At 40.6% G+C, this 13077-nt stretch overlaps 1 non-coding gene across 1 annotated transcript; it reads right to left on the bottom strand.

Annotated features, from left to right (window-relative positions):
- Positions 1-392: 392 nt before the first annotated feature.
- Positions 393-466, bottom strand: TRNAI-AAU (transfer RNA isoleucine (anticodon AAU)). Its single transcript has one exon. It is a non-coding gene; the product is annotated as a tRNA-Ile (tRNA).
- Between the last annotated feature and the right edge of the window lie 12611 nt (positions 467-13077).

Raw genomic sequence — 13077 nt, 5'->3', positions numbered from 1 at the left:
TCCTCTTTCATCCTACTACAAACCACCAACCTCACTATAAAATGAATTGTATTTTATTTGCATGAAACATTTACGCACTGGCCACCTAGTAGATCATATAATGTTTGAAAAGCACTTCTATTTTAAAGAAAAATCATAAAGCATAAAGTGCTTTGGAGTGTGGCTTTGGTAAGAGGGCTTTCATTTCTTCCTACAGTCCAAAGCAAAATAAAAATATGGTGCAAAATACTATATATTTAAAGGATAATGGTAAAAGATCTACAATGTATTCAAGGCAGTTACAAGGGATAATCACTATAGCCAATACTGATGATGAAGCCTAGTTTCCAAGCACTGTACTACAAGTTTAAATCCATTGTTGTCAATGATGTTTGGTCATCAAGAAAAACAAATGACTAGTGTGGGGATCGAACCCAAGACCTTGGCGTTATTAGCACCACGCTCTAACCAACTGAGCTAACCGGCCACACTGTTTGAATGTGAAAATCCAAAATGTCAAATAATCTTCAAATCATTATATATATTATTTCTAAAAGGTGATTTTTGTTGACAATCATTTTTTCTCCCTTCATACTTTTGCAAAAACGATAAATGAGGTCCCATTTTAAAGATTAAGTTACTTGCTTCAGATAAATTGTTAGTTAAGAATTGTATATGGTTTTGTTTCTTTAAAAATTGAAGTTACAAATTGACTTTGTGCCCTACACTTCTTTCCCTGGATGTGTTGATACAGCATGGCAAAGATGATCAGTTTTGCACAGCTTCTCGAAATGGCTACATATGAACCAGTTCTTCTTTCATCCTACTACAAAACACCAACCTCACTATAAAATGAATTGTATTTTATTTGCATGAAACATTTACGCATGGGCCTCGTAGCAGATCATATTCTGATTGAAAAGCATGTCTATTTTAAAGAAAAATCATAAAGCATAAAGTGCTTTGAAATGTGGCTTTGGTAAGAGGGCTTTCATTTCATCCTACAGTCCAAAGCAAAATAAAAATAGGGTGTAAAATACTATATATTTAAAGGATAATGGTACAAAATCTACAATGTATTCAAGGCAGTTACAAGGGATAATCACTATATCCAGTACTGATGATGAAGCCTAGTTTCCAAGCACTGTACTACAAGTTTAAATCCATTGTTGTCAATGATGTTTGGTCATTAAGAAAAACAAATGGCCAGTGTGTGGATCGAACCCAAGACCTTGGCGTTATTAGCACCACGCTATAACCAACTGAGCTAACCGGCCACACTGTTTGAATGCAAAAATCCAAAATGACAAATAATCTTCAAATCATTATATGTATTATTTCTAGAAGGTGATTTTTGTTGACGATCATTTTTTCTCCCTTCATACTTTTGCAAAAACGATAAATGAGGTCCCATTTTAAAGTTTAAGTTCTTTGCTTTAGATAAATTGTTAATTAAGGATTGTATATGGTTTTGTTTCTTTAAAAATTGAAGTTACAAATTGACTTTGTGCCCTACACTTCTTTCCCTGGATGTGTTGATACAGCATGGCAAAGATAATCAGTTTTGCACAGCTTCTCGAAAGGCTACATATGAACCAGTTCCTCTTTCATCCTACTACAAACCACCAACCTCACTATAAAATGAATTGTATTTTATTTGCATGAAACATTTACGCACTGGCCACCTAGTAGATCATATAATGTTTGAAAAGCACTTCTATTTTAAAGAAAAATCATAAAGCATAAAGTGCTTTGGAGTGTGGCTTTGGTAAGAGGGCTTTCATTTCTTCCTACAGTCCAAAGCAAAATAAAAATATGGTGCAAAATACTATATATTTAAAGGATAATAGGATAATGGTAAAAGATCTACAATGTATTCAAGGCAATTACAAGGGATAATCACTATAGCCAATACTGATGATGAAGCCTAGTTTCCAAGCACTGTACTACAAGTTTAAATCCATTGTTGTCAATGATGTTTGGTCATCAAGAAAAACAAATGACTAGTGTGGGGATCGAACCCAAGACCTTGGTGTTATTAGTACCACACTCTAACCAACTGAGCTAACCGGCCACAATGTTTGAATGTGAAAATCCAAAATGACAAATAATCTTCAAATCATTATATATATTATTTCTAAAAGGTGATTTTTGTTGACAATCATTTTTTCTCCCTTCATACTTTTGCAAAAACGATAAATGAGGTCCCATTTTAAAGATTAAGTTACTTGCTTCAGATAAATTGTTAGTTAAGAATTGTATATGGTTTTGTTTCTTTAAAAATTGAAGTTACAAATTGACTTTGTGCCATACACTTCTTTCCCTGGATGTGTTGATACAGCATGGCAAAGATGATCAGTTTTGCACAGCTTCTCGAATTGGCTACATATGAACCAGTTCTTCTTTCATCCTACTACAAAACACCAACCTCACTATAAAATGAATTGTATTTTATTTGCATGAAACATTTACGCATGGGCCTCGTAGCAGATCATATACTGATTGAAAAGCATGTCTATTTTAAAGAAAAATCATAAAGCATAAAGTGCTTTGAAATGTGGCTTTGGTAAGAGGGCTTTCATTTCTTCCTACAGTCCAAAGCAAAATAAAAATAGGGTGTAAAATACTATATATTTAAAGGATAATGGTACAAAATCTACAATGTATTCAAGGCAGTTACAAGGGATAATCACTATATCCAGTACTGATGATGAAGCCTAGTTTCCAAGCACTGTAATACAAGTTTAAATCCATTGTCGTCAATGATGTTTGGTCATTAAGAAAAAAAAATGGCCAGTGTGTGGATCGAACCCAAGACCTTGGCGTTATTAGCACCACGCTATAACCAACTGAGCTAACCAGCCACACTGTTTGAATGCGAAAATCCAAAATGACAAATAATCTTCAAATCATTATATGTATTATTTCTAGAAGGTGATTTTTGTTGACGATCATTTTTTCTCCCTTCATACTTTTGCAAAAACGATAAATGAGGTCCCATTTTAAAGTTTAAGTTCTTTGCTTTAGATAAATTGTTAATTAAGGATTGTATATGGTTTTGTTTCTTTAAAAATTGAAGTTACAAATTGACTTTGTGCCCTACACTTCTTTCCCTGGATGTGTTGATACAGCATGTCAAAGATAATCAGTTTTGCACAGCTTCTCGAAATGGCTACATATGAACCAGTTCCTCTTTCATCCTACTACAAACCACCAACCTCACTATAAAATGAATTGTATTTTATTTGCATGAAACATTTACGCACTGGCCACCTAGTAGATCATATAATGTTTGAAAAGCACTTCTATTTTAAAGAAAAATCATAAAGCATAAAGTGCTTTGGAGTGTGGCTTTGGTAAGAGGGCTTTCATTTCTTCCTACAGTCCAAAGCAAAATAAAAATATGGTGCAAAATACTATATATTTAAAGGATAATGGTAAAAGATCTACAATGTATTCAAGGCAGTTACAAGGGATAATCACTATAGCCAATACTGATGATGAAGCCTAGTTTCCAAGCACTGTACTACAAGTTTGAATCCATTGCTGTCAATGATGTTTGGTCATCAAGAAAAACAAATGGCCAATGTGGGGATCGAGCCCAAGACCTTGGCGTTATTAGCACCATGCTCTAACCAACTGAGCTAATCGGCCACACTGTTTGAATGTGAAAATCCAAAATGACAAATAATCTTCAAATCATTATATATATTATTTCGAAAAGGTGATTTTTGTTGACAATCATTTTTTCTCCCTTCATACTTTTGCAAAAACGATAAATGAGGTCCCATTTTAAAGATTAAGTTATTTGCTTCAGATAAATTGTTAGTTAAGAATTGTATATGGTTTTGTTTCTTTAAAAATTGAAGTTACAAATTGACTTTGTGCCCTACACTTCTTTCCCTAGATGTGTTGATACAGCATGGCAAAGATGATCAGTTTTGCACAGCTTCTCGAAATGGCTACATATGAACCAGTTCCTCTTTCATCCTACTACAAACAACCAACCTCACTATAAAATGAATTGTATTTTATTTGCACGAAACATTTACGCACTGGCCACCTAGTAGATCATATAATGTTTGAAAAGCATTTCTATTTTAAAGAAAAATCATAAAGCATAAAGTGCTTTGAAGTGTGGCATTGGTAATAGGGCTTTCATTTCTTCCTACAGTCCAAATCAAAATAAAAATAGGGTGTAAATTACTATATATTTAAAGGATAATGGTAAAAGATCTACAATGTATTCAAGGCAGTTACAAGGGATAATCACTATAGCCAATACTGATGATGAAGCCTAGTTTCCAAGCACTGTACTACAAGTTTAAATCCATTGTTGTCAATGATGTTTGGTCATCAAGAAAAACAAATGACTAGTGTGGTGATCGAACCCAAGACCTTGGCGTTATTAGCACCACGCTCTAACCAACTGAGCTAACCGGCCACACTGTTTGAATATGAAAATCCAAAATGACAAATAATCTTCAAATCATCATATATATTATTTCTAAAAGGTGATTTTTGTTGACAATCATTTTTTCTCCCTTCATACTTTTGCAAAAACGATAAATGAGGTCCCATTTTAAAGCTTAAGTTACTTGCTTCAGATAAATTGTTAGTTAAGAATTGTATATGGTTTTGTTTCTTTAAAAATTGAAGTTACAAATTGACTTTGTGCCCTACACTTCTTTCCCTGGATGTGTTGATACAGCATGGCAAAGATGATCAGTTTTGCACAGCTTCTCGAATTTGCTACATATGAACCAGTTCTTCTTTCATCCTACTACAAAACACCAACCTCACTATAAAATGAATTGTATTTTATTTGCATGAAACATTTACGCATGGGCCTCGTAGCAGATCATATACTGATTGAAAAGCATGTCTATTTTAAAGAAAAATCATAAAGCATAAAGTGCTTTGAAATGTGGCTTTGGTAAGAGGGCTTTCATTTCTTCCTACAGTCCAAAGCAATATAAAAATAGGGTGTAAAATACTATATATTTAAAGGATAATGGTACAAAATCTACAATGTATTCAAGGCAGTTACAAGGGATAATCACTATATCCAGTACTGATGATGAAGCCTAGTTTCCAAGCACTGTACTACAAGTTTAAATCCATTGTTGTCAATGATGTTTGGTCATCAAGAAAAACAAATGGCCAGTGTGGTGATCGAACCCAAGACCTTGGCGTTATTAGCACCATGCTCTAACCAACTGAGCTAACCTCCCACACTGTTTGAATATGAAAATCCAAAATGACAAATAATCTTCAAATCAATATATGTATTATTTCTAAAAGGTGATTTTTGTTGACAATCATTTTTTCTCCCTTCATACTTTTGCAAATTGATAAATGAGGTCCCATTTTAAAGATTAAGTTACTTGCTTCAGATAAATTGCTAGTTAAGAATTGTATATGGTTTTGTTTCTTTAAAAATTGAAGTTACAAATTGACTTTGTGCCCTACACTTCTTTCCCTGGATGTGTTGGTACAGCATGGCAAAGATGATCTGTTTTGCACAGCTTCTTGATATGGCTACATATGAACCAGTTCTTCTTTCATCCGACTACAAACCACCAACCTCACTATAAAATGAATTGTATTTTATTTGCATGAAACATTTACGCACTGGCTACCTAGTAGATCATATAATGTTTGAAAAGCACTTCTATTTTAACGAAAAATCATAAAGCATAAAGTGCTTTGGAGTGTGGCTTTGGTAAGAGGGCTTTTATTTCTTCCTACAGTCCAAAGCAAAATAAAAATATGGTGCAAAATACTATATATTTAAAGGATAATGGTAAAAGATCTACAATGTTACAAGGGATAATCACTATAGCCAATACTGATGATGAAGCCTAGTTTCCAAGCACTGTACTACAAGTTTAAATCCATTGCTGTCAATGATGTTTGGTCATCAAGAAAAACAAATGTCCAGTGTGGTGATCGAACCCAAGACCTTGGCGTTATTAGCACCATGCTCTAACCAACTGAGATTAACCTGCCACACTGTTTGAATATGAAAATCCAAAATGACAAATAATCTTCAAATCATTATATATATTATTTCTAAAAGGTGATTTTTGTTGACAATCATTTTTTCTCCCTTCATACTTTTGCAAAACGATAAATGAGGTCCCATTTTTTTTTTAAATTGAGTCTTTATTTTAATTTTTTCCATATAAAAAAGAAACATTTAGACATAAACTTATACCGACATACGACAATACACAAAAAAAAAAAAATATCTAGCCATTATACATCAAAAAGTTGGTCATATTTCACAGCAGCAAGTTTCCATTCGATATTTTATACCATCCAAAAAAAAAAAAAAATCAACATTCAACAAATACAAAGACATAGACATACAAACAAATTCACAGCAGCCTTTTTTTAACTATTTATCTCTACCCCTGTCCCCAACCGTTCCATTTTTCCCAATTCTGTCCTGCCCTAACAACAGTTAACAACCCTTCTGGCTCCTCCCCCCACTTTTGCTCTCCCCAGTTGTTGTCTATCCCCTTCCACTTAGTTAGTACGTACCCCCTTTGTCATGTTTGTTCCCGACATTTTCCCGTACCCCAGACCAATCTGATTCTACTGCATACACCAACCACAGAGTTACCTCAGACACACACAGTGAGAAAAAAAAAAAAGAAAGTATATATATATATATATATCCCGATGAGAAAAAAAAAAAAACAATCAGAAATGTATAGTTTCTCCTTTTCCCCCTTCCACCTTTCTACCCTTCTTTGTGACTACAAATTATTGCAAATCAAGTATAAAACCTGAGTTAAAGTTATTTTAATACCTTGTGTCTAACAAATCGTAATTCTTAAGTGAAATCCAATCCCTTTTTACTCGGGAATAATTATTATATGGCCTCTCAAGAGGCAGTCTCATTTTACTCTCCATGTGCTAAGTAGCCCTACCGTGTGGCCTAAAATATGTACAACCAAACTAAATCTATATTCTTTAAACTTACTTCCTCTATGTTGATAATAATAACCCCAATTTAGCTATTCACTCTCTCCCCATTTATAACTCTGTGGTTGATTGACCTATTCCAATAACCCCATATAGCCCGGTACTTTATTGACACCCCCCGGGAAGCATAGACAAATTTCTCATGCTCACTAGTCTGATTTACCAAATATATCCAATCACCTCGAAGCGGACTAAGGGGAGACATCCACCGACGAGCTACTATTACCTTTGCTAATGCTGTGAGGCTCTTAGCCAATTGCCTCAGTTCCCATTTCACCTCACGCTCCTCCCATGTCCCCAAAACTAGATTCAACTTGTTGAGGGCACCACGTGGAAGGCCTATCTGGACTAGGGAATTAACAACATCCTCCCAGAACCTACTGACCATACAACAGCTCCACAGCAAGTGGTCAAATGTGGCCCCCCCCTCACCGCACTTTGGGCAATTATCCGCCGCTGCCCCCGCATATTTTTTCATTTTTACCGGCGTTATGTATGTCCTATGTAAGATATTGAATTGGACTTGCTGGGTCCTCATTAGATTGGTAGCTTGCCGAGGGCCGGCCAGGGCCACCGACCAGCTATTTTCCTCCAATTGAGGGATATCCTCCACCCATTTTGCCCGTAAAGCCGCAAGATCATCGGCTTGAATAAATGAATGCAGGAAATTATACAGTTTGGCCAGGCGTTTGCCCTTCGGGAGTTGTTTTAGAAATTTTTTACACAGAGCCTCCTCCACCCTCCAAGTATTAATACTCCCTGCTTGGGTCAACGCGCTTCTTACTTGCAGGTATCTGAAAAAGAATTCATTCCGTATTCCAAACTCTACTTGAAGCTGGGAAAATGACTTCAACACCCCGTCTTCACACCATTGGCCTATTGAGCCGATACCATAAATTTTCCAAACTGTCCCCCCTTGTTGTTCTTTAAGAGCCCGCATACCAGGCAGGGATAGAATAGGAGTGTCGGGATCCAGGCCAGCTGATTTTGTAAGTCTACAAGCCCATCTCCAAACTTTAACGGCCTGGCAGACTATTGGAGGTATGTCCCTCCGCAGCCCCCCCACAAGTAATCTCTGAAGAGGGGTATAGTCTGGATCCACACACTCCATAAGATCTCGCAGCTCTGGAGTTTCCTCCCCCCGCTTTACCCATGAACAAATATGAACCATCTGTGCGGCCATATAATATGTTTTAAAATCTGGGAGAGCCAAACCCCCTCTTTCTCTGTCTCGGGTCAAAATATCCATTCTGACCCTGGGCTGTTTATCCCTCCAGATAAAGGACGATACAATGCTCTTTATTTTCCTAAAATAGTCGTCCTTAATAAAAACTGGAGAGTGTTGCACTATATATAGGAACTTGGGCAGGATTGCCATCTTTATCAAGTTAACACGACCTAATTGTGACAGCTGGAGTTTAGTCCAGCTCCGACATCTAGATTTAAGCTCTTTAATAAACGGGCTTAAATTCTCACTTATAAACGCTGAAGAGTTCCTAGTGAAGCAAATACCCAGGTATCTAAATTTATCCACCCTGTTGAGTTGTACCATATTCCCTTGAAGGTGTCTCCCCTCCTTCCCCAACTGGATATAATTGGACTTGTCCCAGTTCATTATAAGACCGGAGTATCCCCCGAACTCCTGGATAATCTCCAGGACCTCGGGAAGCCCTCCAGGCTCCTCTAGACCCACCAGCAAGTCGTCCGCATATAACGCCACTAGATTTCTACCAGGGACCCCTCCCGCTCTCCCCAGGGCAGCTCTCAATGCACACGCCAGGGGCTCCGCCACCATTGCAAACAGCAAGGGGGATAGAGGACACCCCTGTCGGGTACCTCTGGAGAGCGCGAAGGATGGGGACGTAAACCCATTAATAGTTAATCTAGCTCTTGGTTTCTGATAGAGAACTGACACCCGTCCAATGAACCTATCCCCGAATCCAAAGGCCCGAAGAACCATCCAGAGGAAAGGCCATTCGACCGAGTCGAATGCCTTACTCGCGTCAAAAGACGCGAGCACTGCATCCGACTCGCTCATCTCCGCCCGTTGTAGGTAGGTATAAGCTCTTCGTAAGTTGATCATGGTGGACTTCCCCACCATGAAACCCGTTTGGTCGGGGTGGACCACCTGATCTATCACCTTTTGAAGTCGGGTTGCTAATATTTTTGCATATATCTTGGCATCAGATGTTATTAGCGATATAGGCCTATAGGAGTCAACACAGGTTGGGTCTTTACCACTCTTAGGGATCACAATAATGGCCGCCTCTGTCATAGACTGTGGGATACAATCCTCTACCTCCATATTCTGAAAAACCCTCAACAACTGTGGACCCAATTTGTTAGAGTATTTTTGATAAACCTCACCGGGTATCCCGTCCAATCCAGGGGCTTTACCCCCTGGAAAGGAGTTGATAGCGGCAGACACCTCCTCTATTGTCAGGGGATCCTCCATCATGTCCCTTGATACAGGGGGCAGTTTTGGAAGCTCCAACCCTGACAGGTACTCCCCAATTAACGCCTCACTGCAGGTTAATTTAGATTTATAAACTTCTTCAAAATGTTTTGAGAAAAGCTCACTTATCTCAGGGGTTTTGGTTACCACTACCCCGGAATCCGATTTAATCATAGGGATAATATTAGGCGGACTCTCCTGTCTCATTATATGAGCCAGAAATTTCCCAGTACGATCGGAATTAGCATACCACCTATGCGACCCCGAGGCTAGTCTCCGACAAGTGGCCTCCTGAAGGTGCTCTACCCATTCTTTTTGGGCTGCCTCCCAAGTTAACCTATCTGAATCAGTTTTACTGGCCAGGAAAATGTTTTCATACTGGACCATCCGGGCTTCTAGTTCACTTGCCCTCTTCCGATTTGTTAATTTCAGATAGGCTATCCTCTTAATGAATACCCCACGAAGATAGGCCTTGAAGGCGTCCCACACCACGATATTTGGGGATGACCCATTATTCTCCTCAAAAAAAGTATTTATCCAACCCTCCATTTCTTCCTGCTCCCCCATTTGAAGTAACCAAAATGCTTGCAGTTTCCAATATTTAAACCCTACTTGGGGCTCTAGATCTATCTCAATGCTGACAGGGGAGTGGTCCGAGATCCCTCGCGCCCTATATTGTACATTTTTAATATTGCTAAGGACCCTTTCAGATACCAGAATCATATCTATCCTTGAGAACACTTTATGGGAGGCGGAATAGCAGGAGAACTGCTGCATATCCGGGTTTCTCATTCGCCAGGGATCTTTCCAGCCTATTTCCTCAACAAATTCCGCAAATTTATTACCCTCATTTGTATTTTCTTTTGCCGCCCTCCTCCATCTATCGATATGAGGCTGCAAGACTTTATTAAAATCACCCAAGCATATTATCAAATTATCGGGGTATGAAGCAGCAAATTCCACAGCCATCCTCACAACATCGTATGAGAATGGGGGTGGAACATACACTGTGAGGATGCAGAATCTTATGTGATCGATAGCACATTCAACAAATATATATCTACCCCCAGGGTCAGTCTTCACCATTCCCACTTCAAACACCACAGTCTTCTTAACCAACATTGCAACCCCCCGCGAAGAGGTAGAGAATGGAGCATGGAAGCTGTGACCAATCCAAGGCCGTTTTAGCGCGCCCAGGCGCTCCGCGGAAAGATGGGTCTCTTGCAAGCATATAATGTCAGAGTCCATACTCCTACATTGTTGCAAGACCAACGCTCTTTTTATCCTGCAATTCAGGCCTCTAACATTCCAGGTAACCAGTTTAACCATTTACAGTTATCAAAAAGATAAATTGGGTTTTACCTCTATCCCATACTCTATGGGATGAGTGCAGGGGGAGGGTCATGCTCACCAGATATTCACGGCCCCTCATGAACCATCTAAAGGGGACTCTCAACTTGTTGCTGTGAACACACATATACAAATACAAAAACATATAGCCACAAAGACACCCCGCCCACCCTCCCCCACCCTGTATAACCAAACCCCATGGCATACCTAAATCCCTACCTCCCCACATCAACCCACCCTTCCCTTACACTATATCCCCCTGAGGACAATTAACTAATGACCACCAAAAGAGGCCTACCCCCGGTCCCCCCCCGCACCTCATGCTGCCTTACAACGGATCCAAAATAGAAAAAAAAAATATAAGCCGCTCGTTTCCCACCACTACTTATGAAACATTTCTCCAATCCCACCAAGATTAGTATACATGTACTGAGCACCTCCCCACTCAGCCTGAGCACAGCACACTATAACTCCCTATGCCCAGATCCAGTAAGTAACCATACATATCTGACACAGCGGAGCCGTGTCTGTTGCTAAACCCCTTTCTATGCCAACACCTGCTTCCTTCCAGGGTATGTGGCATCAAGCCAATTTGCCGCCTCCCCGGGAGTGAAAAAAAACTTCGTAGCCCCATCCGCCACCACTCTAAGTTTGGACGGGTAGAGCATAGAATATTTTAATTCCAGCTCCCTAAGGCGGCTTTTAATTTCTTTGAATTTCGCACGGTCCTTCTGGACATCCAATGGAAAGTCCAGAAAGGCAGAGATCTTTCTTCCATTATAGGCAAAGTCCACCTTATCCCTAGCCAGTCTTAGCACACTGTCCCGATCTTTGAAATTTAGGAACTTGGCTATCAACGTGCGAGAGGGGCCACCCGGAGGGGGAGCCCGGCCTGGGATACGATGGGCTCTCTCAATAGCGAATTGTGCAGAGAAGGCTTTGCTGCCAAACATCTGGATCAACCATTCTTCCAGGAATTTTTCCGGGGCATTACCCTCTGCACGTTCCTCGAAACCAATAAAACGAATATTGTTCCGTCTCAGTCTGCCCTCCATATCGGACATTTTTTGGCGTATTTCAATCATGTGACCACCCAGGGATTTGACCTGGGACTGCAAGGGGCCGATCATATCCTCCACTGCACCTATTCGGGTCTCAGCCTCCGTGACTCTTTCACGAATTATTTGAGCGTCATTCCTCAACAAAGTAATATCCGACTGTACCTTGTTAATTTGCTCTAGAAGGCGAGTCTCACATGTATTGATTGCTTCTAGGACTTGCTGTAATGTTACCTCAGGGGTTGAGGGGTTTTTATTTTCCTTAGTGGGGGTAGACAGCGGTGTATTTACCTGGGAGCTGCTGCCAGCCTGAGACCTGGCATATTTTTCCAGTCTGGCTGCTGCCGTGGTTTGGCCTGTTTTACCCATATTTGGGGTTTCACAGTCCCAAAGGAAGAAGTAAGACACCCTTCTGTCCTGACTTAGCTCAGACTCACGCACTGACTACCTGTGTCAGAACACACTTTGCGCAATCCCAGCCTCTCACAGATGGCCCAAGTAAATGTAATTTCAAGCACCTCTCGGTGTGTAATGTCCAGCCTGAATCCCGTCTCCCACCCGGGCACAGGCTGTAAATTATACAGTCTCTTACTCCTTTGCTGTTTGCCTGTGTTACGGGCCAGTCCTGCTACTGGGGAGATACTCGAAGCACCGCTATAGATACCCCACTGCCCAGTGCCTGCTGCTCTTAGTACGCAGCCCACAGATTTGCAGAGGCAGTTTTAATCAGCCAGCAACAACACAAGTTATCCACTGCCCCAAGGGGGTCTGAGAGTACTTTAATACTGCTTGTGCCCAGCACGACTCACCCACCAAGCCAGGGCACACTGTGTTCTTTATGCTTCTCAGCTCCCGTTTGGGCACCCGCTGGAGCTCCACCTCTTCTTCAGCAGACGACTTCTGCCCTGTCAGCTGTGGCAGATAGAGCTTAGTTTTGCCCAGCCGCGGCGTCTCTCACCCACCGCTGGCAGGGACTCCAGACCGGCTTCTCCGAGGCTTCACAATGTTGCCTCCTCTCCGGGCAGGCACTTACAGGGACAGACCCTGAGGGGACCCCTGCCACAGCGTCTTGCCTCCGACTGCTGGGAACCGCCTGACTTGCGGCGTCTCTCACCCGCCGCTTGCAGAGGATCAAAGCTGGCGTATGCGGCGTCTCCCACCCGCCGCTTACCGGGGTTCAGTGCAGGCGTGTGCGGCGTCTCTCACCCGCCGCTTGTAGCGGTTCAGTGCAGGCGTGTG

This window comes from Crinia signifera, chromosome 2, assembly GCF_055691185.1.
Source record: "Crinia signifera chromosome 2, ASM5569118v1, whole genome shotgun sequence".
In the NCBI taxonomy this organism is placed as follows: Eukaryota; Metazoa; Chordata; class Amphibia; order Anura; family Myobatrachidae; genus Crinia; species Crinia signifera.
Note: the sequence above shows the minus strand (reverse complement) of the source record. Positions and strands in the feature narration are given on the sequence as shown.